This window comes from Rutidosis leptorrhynchoides, chromosome 9 (assembly GCF_046630445.1).
Source record: "Rutidosis leptorrhynchoides isolate AG116_Rl617_1_P2 chromosome 9, CSIRO_AGI_Rlap_v1, whole genome shotgun sequence".
NCBI lineage: Eukaryota > Viridiplantae > Streptophyta > Magnoliopsida > Asterales > Asteraceae > Rutidosis > Rutidosis leptorrhynchoides.
This window is the reverse complement of record NC_092341.1, coordinates 154,355,216-154,369,570: the sequence shown is the minus strand read 5'-3', so window position 1 is coordinate 154,369,570 and position 14,355 is coordinate 154,355,216.

The window sequence follows — 14,355 nt, the reverse complement described above, 5'->3', positions numbered from 1 at the left end:
TCAACTAGAAGTAGTTCTTTAAGAGAGAAATGAGAGATTAAGGTGTAAGTTTGAAATGAGAAATGTATGTGGTATTTATAGTTGAAAATGTTAGGTAAAAAAAAATTAAAATAAAATAAGTAAATCTTAAAAGTTAAAATAAGAAAAATTATTTTGTATTTTTATTAAAAGTAAATCTTAAAAGTTAAAATAAGAAAAAGTAGTTTGTATTTTTATTAAAAGTAAAATCTAAAAGTTAAAATAAGAAAAAGTATTTTGTATTTTTATTAAAAGTAAATTTTAAAAGTTAAAATAAGAAAAAGTAGTTTGTATTTTTATTAAAAGTAAAATCTTAAAAGTTAAAATAAGAAAAAGTAGTTTGTATTTTTATTAAAAGTAAAATCTTAAAAGTTAAAATAAGAAAAAGTATTTTGTATTTTTATTAAAAGTAGATATAGTTTTGATTTTTTTTTTGTATAAAATTCTAAAAAAAAAATTTGTTTAATATATTTCTAAGAACATTTAACATTTTATTTCTATATTTGTTTAATTATTAAATACGAATTTTATATAAAAATTATTATTATATTTAGTTTTTATAAAAATTAAAATTTATGATTATTAATTTATAGTTTTTATTAGTTTTATAAATGTTATAATATTATGTATTATTTAGTTAATTATATATTCTATTAACTAAATAACAAAAGTAATATAAATATTATATATATATTCATTGATGTAATTATGTTATATTATATATCATAATCTTATTTATAATATTTATAATTATATTATTTATTTTAAGCGTACGTTTATTCGGTCAACGTTAAATTTATTCGTATATAACAACTCTAGGTATTTTAGTAAAATCGGAAGTCGAAAAGTGAGGGTTGTTATAGTACCTACCCGTTAAAAGAAATTTCGTCCCGAAATTTAGTTTTTGCCATCAATCGGCGTTGTTCGTACCTAAACGAAGATATTTATGTTTTATCTGGTCTTCACGTTCCCAGGTAGGTTCGGGGCCTTTCGTGAATTCCAACGGATAGAATATTGTTCTGTTTCATGCATTTAAATAATACGAACCCTAATTTCTTACAGGTTCTTCTATAAAGTGCATTTTATCATTAATGCGGAGGTTATCTAAAGGATTAATAAGAGTGTCATTTGACTAGGTTATTCTCAAAAGGGATGATGGTGTTATACGAGCATTTTAGTAAACTGAACACATGAAATGTGTTATGAATAGTATTGAGCTTATTTAAAACTTTGAGTGTTTATGTCACAATATTAGGGTAGACAAAACATAGAGTAGTTCATGAAAATTATAGTCATGAAGTTTGATAGAGATCATCATTGTTTACAACAAGAATATTGTAATGATGAATATAAGTTGAAAAAATAAAGTTTTATCACTACCGAATAATATGGATAAAACGATTTGATTATAGGAAGCGTATAAACGAAGCTATTATAAAAGAGTGAATGAGAAATTAAATGTTCGCCTTAACTTTTGACGTAGTCACGATTGATTTTCAGAATTCAAGGGATTAAAGGAAATCTTCGTAATCCATAAGATTTGATTCTCCGGTAATTAAGGAATTTGAAATTTTCATTGATTAAATGAGGTGAATTGCTTCAATTGCTGTGTTTGGAATTTTGCTATAAATTAGCTTCTTCCTTTTCATTATCTTCACCACTTCTATACTTTCTTCCTCAATTCATACTTCCAAAGATTGTGAGAATGCTCCATCCAGTTCTTATCCTGGATATTTTTCTGACTATCATTTCTGTAGTGACCCGAACTTTTCCATGTTTATATATATTAATTGAGATTGATATTTACATGATTAAATGTTTCCAATATGTTAAGCAATCAAATTTGTTAAAACTTGATTAATTGAAATATGTTTCATATAGACAATTGACAACCCAAGTTGACCGGCGATTCACGAACGTTAAAACTTGTAAAAACTATATGATGACATATATATGGATATATATATAGTTAACATGATACTATGATAAGTAAATATATCATTAAGTATATTAACAATGAACTATATATGTAAAAACAATACTACTAACTTAATGATTTTTAAACGAGACATATATGTAACGATTATCGTTGTAAAGACATTTAATGTATATATATCATATTAAGAGATATTCATACATGATAATATCATGATAATATAATAATTTAAAATCTCATTTGATATTATAAACATTGGGTTAACAACATTTAACAAGATCGTTAACCTAAAGGTTTCAAAACAACACTTACATGTAACGACTAACGATGACTTAACGACTCAGTTAAAATGTATATACATGTAGTGTTTTAATATGTATTTATACACTTTTGAAAGACTTCAATACACTTATCAAAATACTTCTACTTAACAAAAATGCTTACAATTACATCCTCGTTCAGTTTCATCAACAATTCTACTCGTATGCACCCGTATTCGTACTCGTACAATACACAGCTTTTAGATGTATGTACTATTGGTATATACACTCCAATGATCAGCTCTTAGCAGCCCATGTGAGTCACCTAACACATGTGGGAACCATCATTTGGCAACTAGCATGAAATATCTCATAAAATTACAAAAATATGAGTAATCATTCATGACTTATTTACATGAAAACAAAATAACATATCCTTTATATCTAATCCATACACCAACGACCAAAAACACCTACAAACACTTTCATTCTTCAATTTTCTTCATCTAATTGATCTCTCTCAAGTTCTATCTTCAAGTTCTAAGTGTTCTTCATAAATTCCAAAAGTTCTAGTTTCATAAAATCAAGAATACTTTCAAGTTTGCTAGCTCACTTCCAATCTTGTAAGGTGATCATCCAACCTCAAGAAATCTTTGTTTCTTACAGTAGGTTATCATTCTAATACAAGGTAATAATCATATTCAAACTTTGGTTCAATTTCTATAACTATAACAATCTTATTTTAAGTGATGATCTTACTTGAACTTGTTTTCGTGTCATGATTCTGCTTCAAGAACTTCGAGCCATCCAAGGATCCATTGAAGCTAGATCCATTTTTCTCTTTTCCAGTAGGTTTATCCAAGGAACTTAAGGTAGTAATGATGTTCATAACATCATTCGATTCATACATATAAAGCTATCTTATTCGAAGGTTTAAACTTGTAATCACTAGAACATAGTTTAGTTAATTCTAAACTTGTTCGCAAATAAAAGTTAATCCTTCTAACTTGACTTTTAAAATCAACTAAACACATGTTCTATATCTATATGATATGCTAACTTAATGATTTGAAACCTGGAAACACGAAAAACACCGTAAAACCGGATTTACGCCGTCGTAGTAACACCGCGGGCTGTTTTGGGTTAGTTAATTAAAAACTATGATAAACTTTGATTTAAAAGTTGTTATTCTCAGAAAATGATTTTTATTATGAACATGAAACTATATCCAAAAATTATGGTTAAACTCAAAGTGGAAGTATGTTTTCTAAAATGGTCATCTAGACGTCGTTCTTTCGACTGAAATGACTACCTTTAGAAAAACGACTTGTAACTTATTTTTCCGACTATAAACCTATACTTTTTCTGTTTAGATTCATAAAATAGAGTTCAATATGAAACCATAGCAATTTGATTCACTCAAAACGGATTTAAAATGAAGAAGTTATGGGTAAAACAAGATTGGATAATTTTTCTCATTTTAGCTACGTGAAAATTGGTAACAAATCTATTCCAACCATAACTTAATCAACTTGTATTGTATATTATGTAATCTTGAGATACCATAGACACGTATACAATGTTTCGACCTATCATGTCGACACATCTATAAATATTTCGGAACAACCATAGACACTCTATATGTGAATGTTGGAGTTAGCTATACAGGGTTGAGGTTGATTCCAAAATATATATAGTTTGAGTTGTGATCAATACTGAGATACGTATACACTGGGTCGTGGATTGATTCAAGATAATATTTATCGATTTATTTCTGTACATCTAACTGTGGACAACTAGTTGTAGGTTATTAACGAGGACAGCTGACTTAATAAACTTAAAACATCAAAATATATTAAAAGTGTTGTAAATATATTTTGAACATACTTTGATATACATGTATATATTGTTATAGGTTCGTGAATCAACCAGTGGCCAAGTCTTACTTCCCGACGAAGTAAAAATCTTTGAAAGTGAGTTATAGTCCCACTTTTAAAATCTAATATTTTTGGGATGAGAATACATGCAGGTTTTATAAATGATTTACAAAATAGACACAAGTACGTGAAACTACATTCTATGGTTGAATTATCGAAATCAAATATGCCCCTTTTTATTAAGTCTGGTAATCTAAGAATTAGGGAACAGACACCCTAATTGACGCGAATCCTAAAGATAGATCTATTGGGCCTAACAAACCCCATCCAAAGTACCGGATGCTTTAGTACTTCGAAATTTATATCATATCCGAAGGGTGTCCCGGAATGATGGGGATATTGTTATATATGCATCTTGTTAATGTCGGTTACCAGGTGTTCACCATATGAATGATTTTTATCTCTATGTATGGGATGTGTATTGAAATATGAAATCTTGTGGTCTATTATTATGATTTGATATATATATAGGTTAAACCTATAACTCACCAACATTTTTGTTGACGTTTAAAGCATGTTTATTCTCAGGTGAATACTAAGAGCTTCCGCTGTTGCATACTAAAATAAGGACAAGATTTGGAGTCCATGTTTGTATGATATTGTGTAAAAACTGCATTCAAGAAACTTATTTTGTTGTAACATATTTGTATTGTAAACCATTATGTAATGGTCGTGTGTAAACAGGATATTTAAGATTATCATTATTTGATAATCTACGTAAAGCTTTTTAAACCTTTATTGATGAAATAAAGGTTATGGTTTGTTTTAAAATGAATGCAGTCTTTGAAAAACGTCTCATATAGAGGTCAAAACCTCGCAACGAAATCAATTAATATGGAACGTTTTTAATCAATAAGAACGGGACATTTCAGTTGGTATCCGAGCGTTGGTCTTAGAGAACCGGAATTTTGCATTAGTGTGTCTTATCGAGTTTGTTAGGATGCATTAGTGAGTCTGGACTTCGACCGTGTTTACTTGAAAAATGATTGCTTAACAAATTTTGTTGGAAACTATATATTTTTAACATGTGAATATTATGTGATATATTAATCTCTTAACGCGTTTGATATTATGTGATAGATGTCTACCTCTAGAACAAGTCCCATTGACTCACCTAATAATAATGAAGAGTCAAATGTAAATTGGAATGATTCGTGGACTGATTCACAAGTTCCCGAAGAGGAACCGGAAGAAGAGTCGGAACCGGAAGAAGAATCGGAACCGGAAGAAGAATCGGAACCGGATGAAGAAATAGAACCAGTGGGGGAATTAATAAAACGGTTAAGTAAAAGAAAATCCTCAACCAACCGACCAAGGTTAATTATGGTCAATGGTGTTTCCGCCAAGGAAGCAAAATATTGGGAGGATTACCAATTCTCCGATGAATCGGATTCCGACGAGAATTCCGATGATGTTATAGAAATTACCCCAACTGAATTTAAAAAGGCAAAAGAAAATAATAAGGGAAAGGGCATAAAAATAGAGAAATCTAATTCCAACCCCGATGAACTTTATATGTATCGTCAACCCCCGAAGTCCTTAAGTTGTAACAATGACCCGGGAACCTCTAAACCACCAGGTTTTTCTAAACCAATGTGGATAACGACGGCTCGTATTAGGGGAAAATCATATATCCCTAGAAACTTGGCAAAACGAACCAAAACCGAAGAAGAAGAAACAAGCAAGTCGGAATAAGATAGTTGTATTCATGTGGTGTAATATATGTAATATAGTGTGCTTATGTTTTATGATATATGTAAAAATTGCTTGTATTAATAAGTATTATTTTTTATGAATCTAACTCTTGTCTATTTTACAGTATAAAAACGCAAAATGGATAGACAACCCAATATTTTAAGAGACCTACCCGGAGACATGATTGATGAAATCTTGTCTAGAGTCGGTCAGAATTCCTCGGCACAACTATTTAAGGCGAGATCAGTTTGTAAGACATTCGAAGAACGTTCCAAGAATGTCTTGGTTTATAAGAGACTTTCGTTTGAAAGATGGGGGATATCACATTGGGAAACCCATAAGTTACGATGTGTTTACTTTGACGCATATATTGCAGGGAACCCAAATGCTATTTTACGCAATGGGTTAAGAAATTATTTTGACTCAATATATTCGAATATTGGACTTCGTGATTTAGAAAAAGCGGCTAACATGCAACATAAAGAAGCATGTTATGCTTACGGATTAGTAATGTTCGCTTCTCACCAAAGTGAGAACAAGAACATCGGGCTACAACTATTAAACAAAACGTTCCCACAAGTGACGGAGTCGGTAATTGGGGTAAGAAATGAGGTTTTTAGATTGTTACGGGACTGTTGGACATTACGTAACCCTCGTCCCTTTGACGACGTTACAACACGCTGTCTTATCAACGGCCATAACGGTTATGTTGCACAAGACCAAGGATGGGAAGTAGTCCTAGTAAAACCAGAATGCATGACTTGTTTCTGGACGTATGAATTACGTGTCTTTATTGCCTTTGCTGAACGACTTGTGTACTAGCTAGAATTATCTTCACAACTATCTTGTATCAAAGTTATTGTGTGCTATATTTCATGCTTTATGTAAAATAAGCTGTATTGTAAGTTTGTAAAATATTGTATAAAAGTTTGAACGCGAAATATTATTATAATCAGTTTTTCATATAGAATTGTAGTAGTTGAATTGTATATTAGCTACTAAGTATGAACTTAACGGGTAGGTACTACCCGAATTTAAACTTATAAAACGCTAATATGAAGAAAAAGCTTTTATAAATGAGTTCATATTATGCTACGAAATACTATTAACTACTCTTAATATTCTGTATGATTAACTTGTTCCATTTGACTATTTTGAAGGAAATGGCACCGACTACTCGACACACCGTGAATATGAATGAAGAGGAATTCCGTACTTTTCTAGCTTCAAACATAGCCGCAGTACAGGCTGCGCTACATACCAACAATAACCTTGGATCTAGCAGTACAGGAAATCGTGTAGGATGCACCTACAAAGAATTCACTGCCTGCAAACCTTTGGAATTTGATGGAACCGAAGGACCGATCGGATTGAAACGGTGGACCGAGAAGGTCGAATCGGTGTTTGCCATAAGTAAGTGTACTGAAGAGGACAAAGTGAAGTACGCTACACATACCTTCACAGGTTCTGCATTAACATGGTGGAATACCTATCTAGAGCAAGTGGGACAAGACGATGCGTACGCACTACCGTGGTCAGCATTCAAGCACTTGATGAACGAGAAGTACCGTCCCAGAACCGAGGTCAATAAACTCAAGACAGAACTTAGAGGGTTACGAACCCAAGGATTTGATATTACCACGTACGAAAGACGATTCACAGAATTGTGCCTATTGTGTCCGGGAGCATTCGAAGATGAGGAAGAGAAGATCGACGCGTTTGTGAAAGGATTACTATGAAGACCCGTCCTAATCCATCCGGACGAAGTCCATATCGATTATAAACGATTCACAACAGTTGATTACATCGCGAGGTACTTGACCTCTATATGATACATTTTACAAACATTGCATTCGTTTTTGAAAAGACAATCTTTCATTACATCGAAAGTTGACAACATGCATACCATTTCGTAATATATCTTACTATAATTGACTTAATAATAATCTTGATGAACTCAACGACTCGAATGCAACGTCTTTTGAAATATGTCATGAATGACTCCAATTAATATCTCTAAGATGAGCAAATGCACAGCGGAAGATTCCTTTCATACCTGAGAATGAACATGCTTTAAAGTGTCAACCAAAAGGTTGGTGAGTTCATTAGTTTAACATAAATAATCATTTCATAATTTTAATAGACCACAAGATTTCATGTTTCCATTTCTCATAAACATACGTCCCATGCATAGAGACAAAAATATCATTCATATGGATTGAACACCTGGTAACCGACATTCACAATTTGTATATAAGAATATCCCCATCATTCCGGGATCCTCCTTCGGACATGATATAAATTTCGAAGTACTAAAGCATCCGGTACTTTGGATGGGGCTTGTTGGGCCCGATAGATCTATCTTTAGGATTCGCGTCAATTAGGGTGTCTGTTCCCTAATTCTTAGATTACCAGACTTAATAAAAAGGGGCATATTCATTTTCGATCATTCAACCATATAATGTAGTTTTGATTACTTGTGTCTATTTCGTAAAAATATTTATAAAAATTGTGCATGTATTCTCAGCCAAAAAATATAAAGGGTAAAAAGGTAAATGAAACTCACGCATATAAATATTGTAAAACAGTTAATAAAGCATTTGCATGTATTCTCAGCCCAAAAACGTAAAGAGTAAAAAGGGCAAATGAAACTCACGCATATAAATATTGTAAAACAGTTAATAAAGCATTTGCATGTATTCTCAGCTCAAAAATGTAATGAGTAAAAAAGGCAAATGAAACTCACGCATATAAATATTGTAAAACAGTTATTAAAACAGTGCATGTATTCTCAGTCCCAAAGATGTAAAGAGTAAAAGGGAAATGAAACTCACGCATATAAATATTGTAAAACAGTTAATAAAGCATTTGTATGTATTCTCAGCTCAAAAATGTAATGAGTAAAAAAAGGCAAATGAAACTCACGCATATAAATATTGTAAAACAGTTATTAAAACAGTGCATGTATTCTCAGTCCCAAAGATGTAAAGAGTAAAAGGGAAATGAAACTCACCATACGATATTTTGTAGTAAAAATATGCATACGACTGAACTAAACAATGCAAGGTTGGCCTCGGATTCACGAACCTCAAAGAAGTAGCCCTTAAAAGAAAAAATGCCCAAATCCGGGTTTGAACCTGCGACCTCCCGCTAACCCTATAACAAACCAAACCACTCCTCCAACCTCGCCTTTCTGATTAAACTCATATTTATTTTTTATATAACCATCATTCCTCTATCATTCGGCCCAATCATAAATTTGAAATATGTCTCGGCCCAATGGAAAACACAACCCAACAGGCTCAAACAATCACAAGAGCCCAGCTCTAAAAAAATATATTCAGTCACCTTGTCTAGTTTCGAACCTGGGACCACCTTTTGTATAATACAAATACCCCTAACCACTTGAGCTAATCTGTTTTTCTGTTTAGTACATGGATTAAAATTCATATAACCCTTCTAACAGTATGTTCCTCTTCTTCTTCTTGAAACCCATCGTAATCATCTTCCTTGACATTTCACTGAAATATGATCATAACGAAATCATCATTTCATTATCTAACCCACATCATTATCATAATCATAATCTAATCATAATTCTTAATCTAATCACTAACCTAATCTTCAACATAATCTAGTCATTATTATCGTAGCATCCTTATTCTTACCAACGAACCCGTTTATTATACTAACGCCATCATGTATGATCTTCATCATTATTATTTATCATCATCATCACAATATCTAATAGTCGTTATCATCTATCATAATCAAAATCTTAATCAAACCTCCTCGTTCATGATATCATTATTATCAACCTTATAAATGAAAAATATAAAAAATAAATATACAAACGTGCCTATCTTGGTCGGCCATGAGCTGGACCCTTTCCCACATCTCGGATTCTTTTATAAAACCTTTTATAGAATCTTCACTTTTGCTGTTCAATTTCCCATTGTTTAATTGCATTGCCCATTTCTTTAATGAACTAAAGTTTCCCCCACTAATGAATATGAGAATAAGTGGGGTTTTTGCTTAAAAACTTGTCGACCAAAACAAGTATAGGAGCACTTTTAATATAACTTTTATTATCTCAATCATTTTACCCTCAATTATTATCACATACAATATCAATTTAGTCACCTTTTAAATATAATCCCACGACTTCATTGATGATGGATTTACGAGCAAAGAAAGAAAAAAGAAAAATCAGCAAAGCTTGTGGGTTCTTGTTCATTTTACGGTAGCAAACACAAAAAAAAATTCTTGGTGGTGGTCGTTCGTGAGTTTCTTTGGCCATGTTCCCATAATTGTGAGCTGTGTTGGGATAGTCAAGACCGAGGCACCGTTCGTTTATAATGAGTTCCTTTTGTTGCTGCATAATGGTTGTAGGTGTGTGGGTTGTTTTAACCGTAGCATCAACAACAAAAGAAACAATCGCAGATGTGGGTTTAATTGTCTTGGTGTATCACGAAAAAAAAAAAAAAAATTAGAAACCGAAGGTGGTTGTAGAAATAGGAGAAAGTAAGAGATGGTATTTGGTTTGATGATGATTGATAATAACGATAATAGATGGTTGTTATGGTGTGTTTGATGGTTTTTTTTTCCCCGACCAAACTGTTTAACCGGATGATGATGATGATGATGTTCGTTGGTATGATAGAGTGGTCTCACTTAAGTAGAGAGGAGAGGAAAACTAAGATATTGATGATATCGTGATGGCTCTTGTTGTGTTCAAAGAATAAGAAAAAAATTGGAAGGAGTTTGTAGGTTGCTTCTATGGTGGTGATAAGAAGTGGAATGCCTTCCCTTATCAACTTCTAGTGATCGATTACACAATAATTATGGTCGACATCAGTTACATAGACAAAGAAAAGAAACAAAAAAATAAGTTAAAAAGCAGATAGAAAGATTACCTAATCGTACTACTGATAGGGATAAAAATCAATTTGGAAGACAAAAACAAAATTAGATTACAGTTGAAAGTAATGTGTAACAGATTACACAGTCTCCTTTTCAAGTTTATAAATTTTATATATTTAATATCAATAATTATTCAATATATTATTTATAATGTTAATACTTATTAATTATACTAATAATACTGATTAATACTAATAAAATTACTAATATTATTTATGATAAAAGAAAATAGTTTGTATTATTTCTTAGTATTAATAGTTATAATAATATTACAGATATAATAAAAATATCGGATTAATACACCATAATAATAAATGTAAAGGTAGTAAGTTTAACAAAAATAATACTAATGATAATAATAATTCATAATAATTATAATTCTTAATGGTAATGGTAATAATAATATGTAATGATAACACTAATAATACTAATAATATCTATAATATTGATACCTAATAATAACAATAATAATAATTGATAATATTCAAATTAAAATTATAATATATGCATAAAACTAATATTGGTGTTGATATTTGTATCCATAATGAAAGTAATAATGACAATATAACAACTAAAATTAAACTTGCAACATCATTTAATATATTAATCTTTCATTTCATTAATTATGTAATACTTATAATATATTCGAATATTTAATATTTATATACATATATAGATTCATTTTAAAATAACAACTTTATTATTATCGTTTACTAGTTTACAATTAAATCATATATCATCCTATATTTCAATTTGATATATATATATATATATATATATATATATATATATATATATATATTTATATATATTTTTATTTATAAAAGTATCAGTTTACAATTAGTTGTTCGTGAATCGTCGGGAATAGTCAAAGGTCAAATGCATTCATATAAACTGTTCCAAAGTTTTTGAGACTCAACATTACAGACTTTTCTTATCGTGTCGAAATCATATAAAGATTAAGTTTAAATTTGGTCAGAAATTTCCGGGTCGTCACAGTACCTACCCGTTAAAGAAATTTCGTCCCGAAATTTGAGTAAGGTGGTCATGGCTAACAATGAAAATATTTTCATGACGAATATGAGTTGATAAATAGAGTTTTATCATCATTGAGTAATGTGGATAAAACAATTCAATTATTCGAAGGGTACGAATGAAGTTATCACAAAAGAGTGAGATGAAGAAATAAAGATTCATCTTAACTTTTGATGTAGTCATGGTTGAATTCCGAAATTCAAGGGATTTAAAGAAAATCTTCGAAATCTAAAAGATTTGATTCTTCGGCGAGTAAGGAAATTAAGATCTCCTTTGATTAAATGCAGTAATCTATTTCGATTGCTCGATCGGATGTCTCTCTATAAATCCACCCTCTTCGTTTGCTTTATATTTTGGAGTTCCATACTTTTATTTTCTCTTTCCAACTTTAAGTCAAGCGAATATTGGTCCAGAATTTTGTATGTATAGAGTTTCGAATGAACATGACTAATGTTCTAAGAGTGAAATTTTAATAGCACGATCTTGATTGGTTAAATTACCAGAGCCCCTGAGGATGGAACTATCAAGTATATATTTTCTTGATATGTTCAGAGGTTAAGTAGAATAAAAGAGTTATGTAACATGGTTCATGATAAAGGTATGATCTGTGATCCTTTATCACGTCCATTAGAAACTCAGCATGACTTACTGTAATATAATCATGTTAGCCAAGCGCCATTATATTATACTAACTCATGCTTCAATTTCCAACACTTCTCCACAATTCATTCATAATTTATACTTAGATTTTCCGGAAGTTTCCAGGATAATGGAATACAGAAAACACAAAGAGGTAGATAATTTCGGACAAGAATATTTATGAAAATATCCTCAGAAATATCAAAGATATTTATGATGATATTTTAGAATTTCTAAGTTCGGATGTTGATGAAGAAGAATTTTCCGCAAGATTTTAACATGACTTCGGAGCAAGATATTCTCTAAAGGTTTCATCGGATACAAAATCATCTGGATTCTTTGAATATAGGGTTTGGTTCTTGTATTTGTCCTCGGTCTCCTTCAGGGTTAGCTCAATCCGTTTTTCAGTACCAAATTTTCTATCGAGCGTTCCCAACATTCCATTCTTTATTATCACACTTTTGGTCGTTTAGACCATCTACAATTTTTCTGTTTCCTCTGCATTTAATGCTACGATATCTGAATCATCGGTTATCAATCCGAGGTGGTTTCAGGAGAATTGTGTTTTTAGATGATTAAACGCTAATGGTAATATGGTGGAATATAAAAGGTTCCTAAGTAACAATAAAAGAGGACGCATATAAATCAAGGTTATAATAAGGTTATTTCGAACGAAAAGTCAAAATTGACTTGCTGGAGCTGTGACAAAACTGGCTAATTTGGAGAAGGATTGTAATGTTATTTTCGGTAATAACAACACTAAAGGAATTAGCACAGCTACGTGTTAAACGTTTACTCAGTTTCTGAGAGTTTTCTGGTGCATAACTATATGTATCAATCTTTTCTTTCGTAGATGAAGTGCGGTTGGTTCATCCTCTCGATTGAGGTGTTTTCAAGAATCATGAAAAGTTTGAAAGCAGATTTTAATCGTCAAAATATAAATGAGGTTTAAGATGAAATCAAGTGGCAAACTTGAAGAAATGTTTAATTTCATATTTTATAATCAATATTTTAATTCATTTTAATTGTCCAATGTCATTAGTCCACAGTCGATAGTCCACAGTTAACAGTCCAATAATTCATATATAATTTAATATATAATATTCGAATAAATTAATACGTATCGTGACCCGTGTACATGTCTCAGACTCGATCACAATTCAAATTATATATATTATTGTGGAATTAACCTCAACCCTGTATAGAGAACTCGTTCATTACTGCATATAGAGTGTCTATGGTTATTCCAAATAATATATATAAATGCGTCGATATGATATGTCAAAACCTTGTATACGTGTCCCGATATTTAAAGTGCGTAAAATGAATAACAGAAATTAAATAATGATAATTAAAGTGCGTAAAGTAAATAATAGAATTTAAATGACGATAAATAAAATTGCGAGAATGTAAATTGCGATAATTAAATTGCGATAAATAAAATGTAATCAGTTAACTAGGAACAATTAGTTAGTAACAGTTAGCGTGTATTCTTAACAAAATTTCTCATAGTTAATTTGTTTGTTTCTAACAAATTTTATTTTGTCCAATGTTTTCTTCATTATGCCACTTGTTGGATTCTAATAGGTAAAAATTCGAATATGAAATTGAGTGAAAATGATTATTCTGCGATGAACGGATACGTATATCTGTGGATGTAAGTAGGATAGTAAACGACTGTTGAATCAGCTTGAAGAATGTACAGTGTAACTTATTGATGCGAAATCTGAATATTCCTCGGGTATTACCTACCCGTTAAAATATTTTCACAATTAACACTTTGTACAAAAGAATTTTTAATTACAATCCTTATGAAAATATATATATATATATATATTTTCTTCAGATGTAATCATGGATTTAATGAGTCAATATGATATTAGACTCATTTGATTTACCATTAGAATAAGAA